Source organism: Lactuca saligna, chromosome 2, assembly GCF_052625555.1.
Source record: "Lactuca saligna cultivar CGN05327 chromosome 2, ASM5262555v1, whole genome shotgun sequence".
Taxonomy (NCBI): Eukaryota; Viridiplantae; Streptophyta; class Magnoliopsida; order Asterales; family Asteraceae; genus Lactuca; species Lactuca saligna.
Window position 1 is genome coordinate 22,414,718 of NC_136418.1, and position 15,544 is coordinate 22,430,261.

The following is a 15,544-nucleotide window of genomic DNA, read 5'->3' on the forward strand; positions in this document are numbered from 1 at the left end:
TATTGATGCTTGCCCCCGAGTCAGCTAATGCTCGTGTGAAGACCTCATTACCAAATTGGCACGGAAGCACAATATTTCCTGGATCACCCTTCTTTTTAGGTAGCTCACTCATCAAGACTTCTGCAACTTCAGCCAAATCCTTCCTAGCAGCAAAAAGGCCCTTAAGTAAGTTGAAGTATTTAGGCGTTTGAAGTATTGTTTCCACAAATGGCACATTAACTTGTAGAGCGTTAACATGATTCATGAAGGTTCTGTATGCTTCAACTTTTTCTGTAGGCATGGCTTTGGTTGGGTATGGCAGTGGAGGCTTATAAGGTTTCGAAGAACTGATGGGTTTCTCAATTTCGCCTGGACTCGTCGAGTCCATTGGAGTGACTCGGCGAGTCGGGTCGGGTTTGGCTGGCTCCGATTCTTCTACCTTGTCTTCCTTCTTCTTGGAGATCCTTAGTGATTCTATAAATTTTTCTTCACTTTTGGAGGTTATTGCGCTCACGTTCTCCATTCTTGGATTGGGCTCGGTGTTGCTCGGAAGTTGGCCCGGTCTTCTTTCATTCACTTGATGTGCAAGCTTTCCCAGTTGTTTCTCAATGTTGAGAATGGAAGCTTGCTGATTCCTCAACATGTTTCTGGTTTCTTGCATTGCTACATCGTGATCATTGTGTTTTTTCTCGGACGCGGTTATGAACCTTGTGAGTATATCTTCTAAATTTGCCTTCTTTTCCGTCACCGGCTCTTCCTTTTGATAGAATCCCCTCTCCCTCTGTTTGTATTTTTCCTCCTTAGCCTTTTTATATTCTTCATATGGGAGCCATTCCTTCTTCGGTTTCCTCCAGTATTCATCGTATCTATCGCCACTGGAATAGAATACTTGAGCCTTTTTATTTACATTTTCGTCTCGATCACAATCCTTGGTAAGATGGGGGCCGCCACAATTTTCGCATCCTACCCTAATAGCATGGATCGTTTGATCCATTTTCTTCATTCTTCGGTCTAGGCTATCGAGTTTAGCTATTACCGCCGCCATGCCTTCGTTCACCGAGTTTACTGCTCCACGACTCACTTCATTCCTCGGATTGTGGTATTCTCTAGAGTGCTTGGAGAATTCTTCCATTAATTCCTTTATTTCCGGAGGTGGCTTTCGGGTGAGCAGGCCTTGTGAATCGAGTAGTTGCCTTGTGGTAACATTAACTCCATCATAAAAGATAGAGACCTCTTGTTGGCTATTAAGGTCATGGTGGGGGCAATTTCTAAGTAGGCTCTTGTATCTTTCCCAAGCTTCATAAAGAGATTCTCCGGGTTGTTGCTCGAAGTTGGCAATAGCTTTCTTTAGCTTGGCTATCTTGGAAGGTGGGCAGAAATGATCTATGAAATCTTCTTTCATCTTGGCCCATGTGGTAACCGATCCGGGAGGGAGTGACTTTAACCAATCTTTTGCAGCTCCTTTAAATGTGACAGGAAGCATGCGAAGAAGCTGGATCTCGCGAGGCACATTGGGTACATTGAAGTAATCTGCCACATCATTTACTTCATCCAAGTGCTTATAGGCGTCTTCGTGATCTCTCCCGTGAAAAGGGATCTCCTTGAGTTGAGCGAGAATATGGCCCTTTAGTTCAAAAGTAGCAGTAGCGGGAATTGCGGGTTGCACAAGTCCCGGGCCGGTGTCATCACGCATCCTTTTCTTTCATTCCCCCATGGGGATTTCGTCAATATTAGCCATAGCGGTGGCTAAATCGTCTTCAAACTCGGATGTGTGCTCGTATGTGGGCTCGTTTTCTTCCTCGGTCTCGTACTCGGTGTCTCTTTGAATCGGGTCTTCGATTGTCAACGATGCACTGGATGCTCCTGATTTGCTGCTCCTTTTCTTGCTAAAAACGGATTTGAGGTTTTTGAGTGGTGAGTTCTTTGAAGAAGCGGATTCTCCAATGGTTTTGCCTTTGTTTCTTCTTAATGCGGTTTCCGGGTCTTCAAGAGGGGGAACCAGAGGCGTATCAGATCCTCGGGTCATGAACCAACTGCAAACAAAACAAAAAACGCGTAAAAAGAACAAAAGAAAATTAAACATGATTCAGCGTCGTACTCGCCGAGTCTGGGCGAATGCACTCGGCGAGTCCAAGTTAAAATCAGGGTTTTTTTTTGTTTTTTTTTATTACCTAAAAACTTAAACAAAAATTAAACAGAAATTAACTTTGTGTAAGATGAATCTTACACAAAGGATTGATTGAATTAGAATTTTAATGCTAATTTTAGAACCGTTCCCCGGCAACGGTGCCAAAAACTTGATGTGTGTAAAACTCACTTAGTTTTAAACCTACTTTAATTATCAAATAACACACAAAAGGCAGTGAACCTATCAATTGTGGTATAGCTAAATAAGCAGGGTATCGAACACAGGGAACGACAAACTAAATTAAAAACTAATTCTATCTAAGTTGATTAAGAAATAGGGGTTTTTCTCTAGTTTTACAAGACTAGAAACTTACTAATTATAACTAATTTAAGACTAGAAAATAACAATTTAACTAGATTCAATAATTGGAAGGGAACTTCTGTTTAGTTCAACTCGGTTAACTCTATGGTTGATTTCAAGGTAATAGTGCAATGGATTAATTCTTTCGTTGGTTACCGATTCAAGTGATTAGGTTCATGTTCACTACCCTAATCCTTAGCAAATAAACTAACTCAAACAGTGGTCAATTGCTTAATTTAATTATATTTACTAGATTAATTATTCGGGTTAAGTTAGACTTGCAATAGCTAATTAATTTATTATTCTTAATTAACCTCTTGTTTTATGGTCATCTTACAAGCTTGCACATGAATTTACTCAATTTTCTTATTAATTCTAGTTTCATATTCATTAATCCTAGACATATGGTATAGCGGTCACATATCATATGAGGTTGATAATCAATAGATGTTCATGCTAATCAATTATCTTCCTATTAACAGAAAATAAATTATTATTCATACACAAGGTTCTTTAGCAAGCTAAAATAACAAAAATTCACCAACTTGGAATTAATCCTACCAATCAATCAAACCATATTGTCAACTTTGTATCCCCAAACAGAAGTCTAAAGATTTTAGTTCATAATTAAGGTAAATAACATCAAACAAACAAGTTCGAGTTGCTTAATCATATTGACAAAACAAAAGAATAAGTAGAATGATGAAATTGTGCCTTAATTACTCCCGGAATTCAATTCTAGCATTCTTTGTCGACTTCTAGGGTTCTTCTGGCTTCTTAATCGCAGCAAAGCACTTCTGAAACTTCCCAGAATTCCTCTCAATCGATTTGTGGAGTTATCTTTAAATAAGCGATCCGACTCGTCGAGTCAAGTGGTGACTCGTCGAGTCCCTATCACATAACACGTATTGCGATAACTATCTGAACTTCCGAATCATTATCCTTCTGATTCCTCGACCGGACTCGTCGAGTCCAGGCTCGACTCGACGAGTAGAAGCCTTTTTTAGGTGTTTTCCTTCTTCATTCCACTCTCGAGCTCCTAACCGCTTCTCCTGCTTCCTTTCGCTTTCGAGCTTCATCTTTGGACTGAAAAACATAATTTAACACTTTTAAGTACCTTTTGTCCATAATATGTGATAATTTAGCTAATATATGAATAAAAACTATACTTAATACACACTAAATATGCACATATCAAAAGTCTTTGTCAACAATGGTTCTATTTTCAAGAGTGGTAGTGATTCTAACTGGACCCTTCATAATGTAGCGCCATATTTTGAAATCCTTCATGTTGATGTATTTCTCCATTCTGTATTTCCATTCTGGAAATCCTTCAGATGACAAAAGATGTGGGATTCTTGTCGTAGTTCCCATAAATGAATCCAATTCCTGATGAACTGTCATGCTTTGTGATTCCATTTTTTTAATTTTCTTAATTGATTCAAAATGAAACTTGTAAATAAAGCACAACCGAAAATAGAAAGGATTCACAACCGAAAACGAAGATTTACAGCCAAGGAGGGTTTATGGTTGAAAAGTGTTTACGGCCGTACACGGGTTTGCGGTTGAAAACAGTTTACGGTCAAGGCAGTTCACAGTCGCAAAATGAGGTTTACAGTAAAAAACAACACGTTTGCAGTCGAAAACAGTTTACAACCGAAAACACAACAGGTTTACGGCCGAAAACACGTTTACAGCCGAAAACTGATGAACAGTTTGCGGCCAAAAACACCTAGAATTTGATGAAAACAACTGATTTCGAGCAGTTCTTCAATCCCTTTGGCCTTAAAATCATGATCAACGGCACAAACTCAATAACCAAACATGAACAATCACGAAAATGAAGAATACTCCAACTAAATACAACGCTTGAACAGATTTGACACTAGTATGGATCTGATACCAATTGTAAGTCCTCAAATCTGGAACCAATTAATGATCAAACACAAGAACAAGCAATAATAAATGAGAACAGGAAGGAGTAAAAGCAAGAATGATCTAAATTGCACACGTTTATATATAGCGGCAAACGTCTGGCACAATGGAACACACACATATAATCATTAACTATTCTGACAAGACTGACATATATATATATATATATATATATATATATATATATATATATATATATATATATATATATATATATATATAGGGAACAATGAACCACAAACAGTTTACGGCCGCAAATATCCTTGCAGCTGCAAACACCAACTGAACCTATATCCCCAGTTTTTAGTTCACCCAACCGTAAACACTCTAAACAACCCAAACAAAGACTAACAAGACCTATACAGATGAATGCCTAGCCCAAACCAACAAAATATGACCTTACAGTAAGCAAATATGGATGACGTAGTGTCCGCACCATAACCCTTTGTGTAATGTATGCTTGTTTGAGAAACAACTAAAAGCTTGAGCTATTTTTTGGTAAATTATTATGAAGAGTATGTAAATTTGTTTATACTAAAAAAAATATTATATAATAGCATTTTTTATTCGAGTACTTTTAAAAAGTCACTTATTAATAATTATCCTCATAAGCTTTTTTTATAGTTGGAAAGAATAACTTTGTAACATTCATTATTTAGGCAATTTACCTTTTTGACCGTTATTATGTAATTTGTTTGCAAATTGATCTAAATGGCATTTAAATGAAAAGCATGGATCTAATTACGTATGTTGGGCGTACTCTATCTACACTGGGTGTACGTGGCTGATGCCTAAACCCTAATTTTTAGGGTTTGGACCATATTTAAGCGTGATTATCTCATTGAGACCCCTTCTTTCATCGGACTTTAATGGCTACTTCTTCCCTTAAAAGCCCTAATCCCCATTTATGGTGTCTTAAGCTTATTTTTGGTGTTTAGTGTCCATTGTGGAAGGAAGGAATCCATTGGAAAGCAAGGAAGGAGCTCCACACTTTAAAGATCTGATTTTTACACCCCTTAAGTAACCTCCAAAAGGTATAAAGTTCTGAACTTGATGAATATATCTCTAGATCTAACTATTTTTAGAAGTCATGTGCTTTTAGTCTCGTACTCTTGGTCTAAGTGAGTACAAATTATTCTAGGCCAAATGAGTTGTCATTTTAGACGTTTTATAGTGTTTAAAGATATTAAAATGTGATATTGGTCCTTATTTTCCTTCCATGCAAGGTTTGTAATGTCTTAATGGATTATTAAGTTAGGGTTTGAGCTTTTGGGCCTTCTCTATCCATGGAAAGTCATAAAGGTGGAAAGACTTAGAACAATGTTTGGAGTCTAGATCTGTGTTTGGGTGGAAGATATTAATGGAATGAGCACATTTTGAAGAGAAAACGGGGTCAGGAGCAGTACGTCGGGCATACCAAATGGTATGTTGCACATACTAGGCTGAAGCTTCGATGGTTCGCTTGGCCCTCAACTAAGTCCAATGTAAGAGCTGAGTACATGGGGCGTACTCATCCAGCTTGACTTTCCTTTGATTTTTGACTTGTTAACTTTGACATTCGACCTGGAGTTTGGCCAAGTTTGACCTAGGGGCATTTTTGGTATTTTAAGCTGTATTTTGAGTCTAGGTTACTGTTTGTTATGTAGGTGACCTGTAGAGTTGGTTTTTGGAGAACATTCTTTTCTACTGTCTTTTTAGACTGTGAGGTGAGTTTCCTCACTATACTTGTGGGTTGAAAGCACCAATGTCGGCCTATTCGATTATGTATCTTGGTATATAGGATGTTGTTATGTTCTAGTGATCTGTTAGATCTACATCATTATCTACTTATTGGTTATTTGTTTATCTGTTGCATATGTTGACATAGTATGATTAGGTTTAGATAATACTACTCTGTACGGAAGCCAACAAACTCGAGAGCAATCCAGACATAAGTTATAGGCCAGAAAGGCAAGCCATACTTATGTTGTGGGATCGGGAGCAATCTTGACATGAGTTGTGGGCTCAGAATGGTTGTGTGCCAAGTATGCGTGTTATTATATGTTTTTGTGGTGGTATATCAAGGAACTCACTAAGCTTTGACTTACAGTTTAAGTTTTATGTTTCAGGTATTTCAAATGATCAATGAAAAGTAAAGGTGTTATCATACACATCTTTTGGCGACATGTTTTGGAGTTGTTATGATACATTCATTTTGGAACAATTGTATAATTAACCATTTTATTTAATAAATTTCCATTTTTACTTTGTGCATACGTTTTTGTTACTAAGTTAAAGAATTGACAATATTAATGCTCTTGGTGAAGTTTTTCATGCAAAAAGTTGAACATAAATTTTTTTTTCTTATTTTTTATAAGGAAAAGTTCGAGAAAAATCATAATATTTTGGGTAAGTTTATGCAAAAATCCTAAATTTAATTTGTTAATGAAAAATCTCGATTAACAGATAAAGAATTCGGATCAACAATTTTTTGTTGGTAAACATATTTTTACACGATTACCTCGAAAAAAATCTCGTTATTTGATTAAGTTTGTGAAAAAATCCTATTTTTTTTTTATTTCAATTATTTTACCCTTTCATTAAAAATTTGAAAATTTATTGATTAAAAATATGAATGAGAATAAACTTTATTAAGCTCCATAATACTAAGGATTAAAGACTTCTATAACCAATTATTTGTTACAGAACAATAACCTTAACATCATTTTGAACTCATCATCGTCCATATAATCAATTTTCTATACAAATTTATGTTACAAATATTATAAGATATTCAAACTCTGTATTGAACACCTTAATATAATCTATCTAAAAAATGTTAAAGAAAAATAAATTATTATGTTCATATAAGAAAACATTGATTGATGAGAAATTAATAAATATAATAATAGGTTAGTTGAAGTTGTACGGAATATAATGAAAAATATGTGTTTTATCTTTAAATCTTAAAATATATAAACAATTCTTCCATGGATGAGTTACTTTACAATTCCTTCCTGAATTTATGTTCATAATGTACATAATTCATGGATGAATTGTTTATATTTGCTTAAGATTTAAAGATAAAACTCATTTTTTTCTATAATGCATATAATCTTACTTAACCTGTGTTTTTCATTAGTCAAGTGTATCTTAAATAAACATAAAAGTGTGTGTTCGTTTAACATGCTTATAGATAGATTAATTTAAATAACTTATAATACTTATAACATAAATTTGTAACCAAAATAGATAATATGGATGATGATAATGAGTTCAAAATGATGCAAATGTCATTGTATTATGGTAACTAATTAGTTATAGGGGTCATTAATCCTTAGTTTTATGGAGTTTAATGATATTTATTCGTATTCATATTTTCAACCAAGAAATTTTAAAAGATTTTATATGAAAGGGTAAAAAAATTGAAATATATATATATATTTTTTATAAATTTGCCCAAATAATAAGATTTTTTTGGAGATAATCAGACAAAAGATAGTTTACCGGTAAAAAGTTGTTTATTTGAATTTTTTTATCCAGTAATCAGTAATCAAAGATTATTTATCAACAAAATAAAGTTTTCGGGTTTTGTATGAACTGATCGAAAATATTATGATTTTTCTGGAGACTTCTATTTTCTAGAGAAGTTTCTTAATTTATTTAATTGTACGACTCATGATTTTTTTTAAGTTGTCTACTTATAACTAATTGAAAATCTAAAACCCCACAAAATCCTCGAAAAATATAATGCTAAAAGACTAAAAGTTTATTAACTAGCAAGCAATGATTTAAAAAACTTCTACAATAACTTTTAAAATTTTCATGGACCTTTTTTATTTAACAAAAAACTCTATTACGATGGACGGAATTCATGATGTCCATGATCTAAGAAGGTCAGAGTCAATACAACAACACATTTTTAGTACCGGAAAGATAGTAGTGGGAGTTTTTTTCAAAAATAAAACTATTTCACATAGTTGTTAAACCAACAGCTTATATAATTATTTTGATGGGAATATATATATATATATATATATATATATATATATATATATATATATATATATATATATATATATATATATATATATATATATATATATATATATATATATATGGTAAAAGTGAATATACCCTTAAGGGTATATAAGCTTAGGTACTCAAACCCATTATAATTATTTGTTTTATTTGATATATTAATTATAATGTTATTAAATTTCAACCTTAACTTGATTTACTTTGAATATTTTCGAAATTTCACTATTGTTTTCCTCTTATATCACTTCTTTTTGCCGAACACCTATTAGGTTATATATATTAGAGTTGAAAATGAAAATTATATAAGAGTAAGATAAATGTGAAATTTATAAAAATCTTAGAAGTAAATCAAGTTAGAAGTTGAATTATAAGAACATTTGACAATTACAATGTATACATATGATACAAACAACATAGTATGGTGACTTTGGGTACCTAAGCTTATATACCCTTAAGGGTATATTCACTTTTCCATATATATATATATATATATATATATATATATATATATATATATATATATATATATATATATATATATATATATATATATATATATATATATATATGTTCCATTGAGATTAAAAATAAAATAAAGATCTCGAGATTCAACATCAGCCATGTATTTCACATCTGCCGCTCTAACCCTTCGGCGTACCGGCGCAGCAGGTCTGGTGTAATCATAGATGATTACACAGTGCCACCCGTTCATTTCTCCTCCGCCACCATCCCCACCACCGTAACCGCCACCGCCACCACCACTACTACCACCTCTGACACCAGTCGACCCCACTATTATCACCTCCATTACTTATACCACTGTCACCTCTGTTACCACCACCTCTTCTACGACTAACTGTAATAATCATTTATGATTACTCAATCTGTGAACAGACATATATGTATAATCATTTATGATTATGCATATATGTATAAACATGTATAATCCTGTATCATTATACCTCTCTGCCATATAATTATTTATGATTAGGCATACATCGTTGCTGCTGGTACGCTGGAGCATTAGAGGGTCAAATGCGAAATATGTGGCTGAGGTTTAATCTCAAGATCTCTATTTTTTTTTTTATTCTCAATTGAACCGTGTATATATATATATATATATATATATATATATATATATATATATATATATATATATATATATAACACTTATCGGAAAACTTTTTATTACAAAGATATTTAAAATTTTTGTTTATATATTAGTATAATATAATATTTTATTACGATGATATGAAAAAACATAGCTAATTTTTCTTTTTGGCAGTGCAGATGCACTTTAGTTGGCTCATATTTGCTATATAGATGCTATAATACTGCTATCAACTTTTAAGAAATTTACGTAGCCATGTTGCGCTTTTTAAAATTGTCGTGAGCGGCACGCGTGACAGCTAGTCAAAGAATCAGAGGGAGGTTCGTACAAGTCGGACAAATGGAGTTGGTGGATTCGACTTTAACCCCTTAATTCTATTCAATAATACATATTATATCCTTCAACTATACGAAACCACCAATTACCCTACTCATCACACTCTTATTTTTAGAAAAAAAAAATATCATAATAGTAAAAAAAGAAAAATTAAATCTTTCATTATAAAATATCTATAAAAAGAAAATATCCAAATAGTCACATTTTTGCAATCAACATATGTGAAAATTTTGGTTGGCCGAACAAGTGATGTGTGGTTTATTCTATTATTAAAAATCATGTTTTTTTTTTTTTTTTTTTTTTTTTTTTTTTTTTTTTTTTTTTTTGAAGGATTTTATTGAAAAATCATAAACCATACAAAAATTTAAATCCATACATATTAAAGGATCTTATCTTATAAGACATTGTAATGTAAAAAAATTTATCAAACTAATTGTTTGATTTTTTAAGCAAATTTTCACTATGTTTTCTCTTTTAATTTCCCTATCAATTTTCTCAATTTTATCCATTCTTTTGTGGTTGAGATAACATGAGTTCAAACGATTTAAATGAGTATTTTATAGTTTTTTGTATTAATATTCATGACAATCATAAAATATGAAATTGGTATACATTATACCATTTTTTTTAGAAACTTTGGCGTTGTAATTCTTGTAGATATAAATTTCTTGAATTTATACAAATTGGTGAATATGGTGACATGTTTGGACAACTAATCTTAGTGTGATTTTTCAACATCTTACATTAAAGTATGTTATACACATAACTAGTAAGGATAAAGTGACGTGTTTAAAGAATATTATTCAGCATGCTTCAACTTTTCTACATCTATATTTGGTGGATAACGATCCAGTGTATGAGACACAACATATTCAATACAATAACACAAAATTCAATCTGTTGTTGGTAGGAATCAATATGTTGTTGGTGGGAACCGATATATCAAGGAAGAGGGTCAGGTAGCAAAAAAGAGAAAAATTACGTTGAGAAAAAATCCAACAGAAGAGGTAGAAATAATCAAACATATACACAAATCTCCCAAATGGCATATGTTAATAGAAACTGTTCCACATCTGCATAGATGTGAACCAATAAACATGTTCTTCAACACAATTAAACCTAAGTCGTCACCAAACAAGTAAAAAAATATAGTGACATTTTGTTGTAGATGTGTTGGGTAATGTTAAAAGGCATAGACTAACTTGGAAGCAAAATCCAAGAAGATATAACACTAAGGATCAACATCCGCATTTCCTACAAAAAATCAAGGCATTCCAAATAGTACACGTTTAATCTTTTGACAAGCACTCAAGAAGAGTCCCAAGCTTCTCATATATTGTTACAACCTGGAGAAGTTTAATCCCCGTTCATTTACGTACATTAAAACAGATGCAGAAGACCACTTTAAGTTCATGTTTATCTCTATTGGTTCATGATAGTAATTATCATTTATGTATGAAATTATTTTCATTAACTTCAACGTTTATATAGTTATCATCTGCTTTTTAACTTGATTTGATTGTATTGTAGGTAAGGGCAATTCATAACTTATGTTGGCATGCCCTCATGATTGACAGAACCCACCTTAAGGGTGAGTTAAAGGCACAATGTTGGTGGCGGTGGCAACGTACGAACACAACCAAATTATGCATGTTGCATATGGATTATCTAATAGTGATGGCACGAAGTCATGGTCATGATTCGTACCAAAACTACATGAGAGTATCAGGGGTATGGAACCATTAACATTAATTTCAGGTAGGGTGCCCTCCATTGCCACTACCATTGAATATATTTCCTTCTATATGTATCATGGTGTATGTGGTAATCATCTCTTGCCAAACATAGTAGTCAGGTTCAAAAGAAATGTTACAAACAAAACATTATTTTGGAAGGCTACAAAAGCTTACAAAGTGGAATATTTTGAATACTATATGGAGGCACTATGTCTGAACAAACCTGCCGAATGAAAGTATTTAATAGAAAGTTGTCATGGACATATTTCCAATGTTATAGTTATAATGTTATGACATCTAATTAGTTATGGATTTAATAATGTTATTAATGTAGAAAAGAAATGAACACAATGAAAATAATTTGTTTCAGCTCATATTATTATGGAAACAATCTAGAATATAGGTTTTGAATAAGTAAGAAACTGTGTACCAATACCCTAGACTACAACAATATTTGTAGCGCTATCAACAGACTTAAAAAGTACAAACCTTCGCCATCAAAGAGCTTATACAAAACTGCACATTAAAAATAAAAATATATATTGAAGGTATGTAACCTTCGATATAGACCACAACCCTTCGCTAAGATATACAAAGTAAAGCGAGTATCAAAGTCATTGACATACAAAACAACTTAACCTTTACATTGTCCCTATTTGTGTTTAATGTGTTTGTCTTCACTTCTTCTGTAATGAGATAATAACTCCAAGAAAGGTTCTTTTTTACTTCCAAATACCATTTAAGAATAAAATGTATCTCCTTTTTTATCTTCTTAAAAAAATTTCAAACAAGTCTCTATTCAAATCAAAGCATTGTTAATATGAATAGTTTTAAACCTCTCTTTCAAATCAGTATAAAACATATGTTTCTTTTTAACCTTATTTTCTTTCTTCCCATAGAAAACAATCCCTTTTGGATCTTGACTTGCTTCATCATTTTCAAACTTCTCAATCCTATAGATCAAGTTGCTAGGTTTAGGAACTGTATTCTTGAATGCTTTAGCAAGCTCGTTGTCATTCAAAGCCATTTGGGAATAATAGAAGAGAAGAAATTCTTTAACATGTGTGAATGTTGTATTGCAGGTGGTAGTGATAGAAACCTCCTTATCCTTAAGCTTCGACATGGCTTGCATTAAAATCACAAAGTCATGTGGATTCATCAATGGAAAATCTATAATGGTGAATTCATAATTCTTTTGATGTCCTCTAACAACCTTGAATTGAATATTCAAGAATGCATTCTTAAACAATACATACTTAGACATGTTCAGAAGCTTGACTATTTTCGTTGAAGACCAAACCTTCTCTTTATCTTGTGCATGGTTTGAATGGAATATGACCTTCATATGTGTGTGAGTAGGTGTTTTAACAAAATCATGAGTAAGGTTAAATTAATGACATTTGAACATCAAATAACACATTAGAAAATCAAGTAGATTCTCAATTTTTTTTATCAATCGAATAACCAACTTTAGGCTCCTTCTCAAATTCTTGAAGATTACAAAAAGCTAAACATTCGATAGTCTCAAAATTACAAAATTTCTTCACATCACTCGTATTCTAAGCATCAACACCTTATCTTTGTCTTTGTCGAATAAAGTTGACAGTTTGTCTCATTCACCCAATGTGATCTACTTCCCTTTGTTTCAATTCTTTGCGTGTGATCATCTTTCATTTTCCTTTGTCAGAGGAAAATTGAACAATTTTCTTCTATGGTTGTTGGGTTCCAATAGTAATTCCTTTTGTTGATTGAAGTTTATTAATATCAAGATCATAAATATTTCAAACAAGAATTGTTGTCATAACCACAACTGATAACACTTTTCCTAGAATTGTTGATTTAGTTTGTTTTTCATGAATTACCAAACCAAATCATGATCCTGATCCTGGGCCACCACCCTTTTCTCCCCCACATGATATTATATTTGGAGAAAATCATGGAGCACTTGTGGGCAAATCTCTAACCATATCAAGTACATGAGTCATAAATTTTTCAAAGTTACTCTGATCTATAGCAAGTATAGTTGCAACTTGATCAAGATTCATTATTTTAAACTTCTTCTCCAACATAACCAAACTTGACTTTATATCTTGAAAATCCTTCAAGTAGCTTTCATTAATCTTTGAAAGCTGCTGAGTATAATCTTTGTTAAAAGCTCTGAAATCTTCGATCGTTTGAATATCTAGAAGAAGCTTATCAATAGATATTCAAAGCTTTGCATTCTTGTCACCATAAGATTTAAGATCTCGAGCCACCGTGTCAACAACATAATTGAGCTTTGTCTCGAAGGTTTTGAGATGGTCAACCTGTAACTTCGACATCGTGTTGAATCAAAAATATGGTTTATACTTTATTTTCTAGAAAAATGTATTTTTGTGTCTTGGACCGTAAACAACTTGGTGTTCACGGCCGTATACGTGTTTACGGCTGTGTTTACGGTCATAAACAGGTTTACGGACGTAAATCCATTTCTGGCCCATGTTTCTCATGTATATATGTAGGGTGAGGAGTGTAAGGGTAACGTTTTTTTAGTGATGAACAGAAGAGAGTGCACGGTCTAGAGAGAAGAGTGTGTGTTAGTGTGTGTGAATCTCTTATATCTGAATCTTCATTCATATCAATACATACAAGATTCATATTATTTTTCTTCTCTTTCTCTGATTGATACACAAGTATTTTAGGGACTTACAATTGGTATCAGAGCTTGAATTGTATCAGTCAATTTTGTCAGATATGGAGCATATTTGATCTTATTTTTAAAATACTTTTGCGTTTTTGGATAGATCTATGAAAAATAAGGGGGGTTTGTTCTTCGCGTTTTTCATAAAAACGAGTTCTGGATCGAGTTTTGGAGCAAAAATTGTGAAAAACATTATTTTTTTAAGGGTTTACGTCCATTGAAGGGTTCTCGGCCGTAAACAGTTTGCGGCTAGGGTTTCTCGGCGTTGGCGGCTAGGGTTTCGGAGTTTACGGCCTCAGAGTTCACGGCCCAAGGTTCACGGTCCAACGGCGTTTCCAGTTCGCACCCTGTCCTCACATCGCATCTTCGCCTCGGCTTCGTCCTCGCTTCGTAGCTGTCTTCACAAGCATCGCCTTCGCATCTTCAAAAAAAATCGAGACAGAATTGGGGGGTGCCGGGATTCGAACCCGGGTATCCTCCCTAGTCACCCAAGGCTTCTTCCAATTCATCTAGGTTATTAAATGGAATACTTCTTGCGAATTTAATTCATAAAGCCTCACTGTCAATTCTAACTTTCACATTTTTAACACTTTTAACCCCAAATTTAAATTTCCTTTATTTTTAAATTTATTTTTCAACCAAAAAAATAATACTAAAATAATAATAATAATAATAATAATAATAATAATAATAATAATAATAATAATAATAATAATGATGATGATGATGATAAAAAATAAAAAATAAAATAAAATTTTAGTTTTTACTTTTTGACTTTTTTTTTAATTTTGACTTTGACTTTCAACTTTATCCTTTGATTTTAAATTTTAACTTTCTCGTTTAACCTTTAAAATTTCAAATTTAGTTTTTCGGTTTTACTTTTAAGTTTGTTGACTTTTGAGGGGTTTTTTTTTTTTTTTTTTTGTCAAAGAATTTAGCTTCTAGTTGTGCTTTTAATGGTTTTTGAGGTTAACAAAGAAATTGAAGACATGAAAGAGAATCGTCAGGATATATTAAGACAAAGTTTCAACATGTTCAATACATTCCCGAAGAAACCCTGGAAGCTCAGTTGCAGCGATTTACCACACTCACTACTGAGATGAATATAGCTGGGATCTTCCTGACCAAATCTGAGATAAACAAAAAGCTACTGAATTCACTTCCAAAATCGTGGGATATGAACGTAGTTGTCGTCAAGAAGACAAAAGATCTTAATCGTATTAGTATTGTTGCTGTAATTGAAGAGCTTGATGCTTTGA

General features: G+C 32.9%; 1 non-coding gene across 1 annotated transcript; it reads left to right on the forward strand.

Moving 5' to 3' along the window:
- Positions 1-1,226: 1,226 nt before the first annotated feature.
- Positions 1,227-1,333, forward strand: LOC145033232 (small nucleolar RNA R71). Its single transcript, XR_013677465.1, has one exon. It is a non-coding gene; the product is annotated as a small nucleolar RNA R71 (small nucleolar RNA).
- The last annotated feature ends 14,211 nt before the right edge of the window (positions 1,334-15,544 follow it).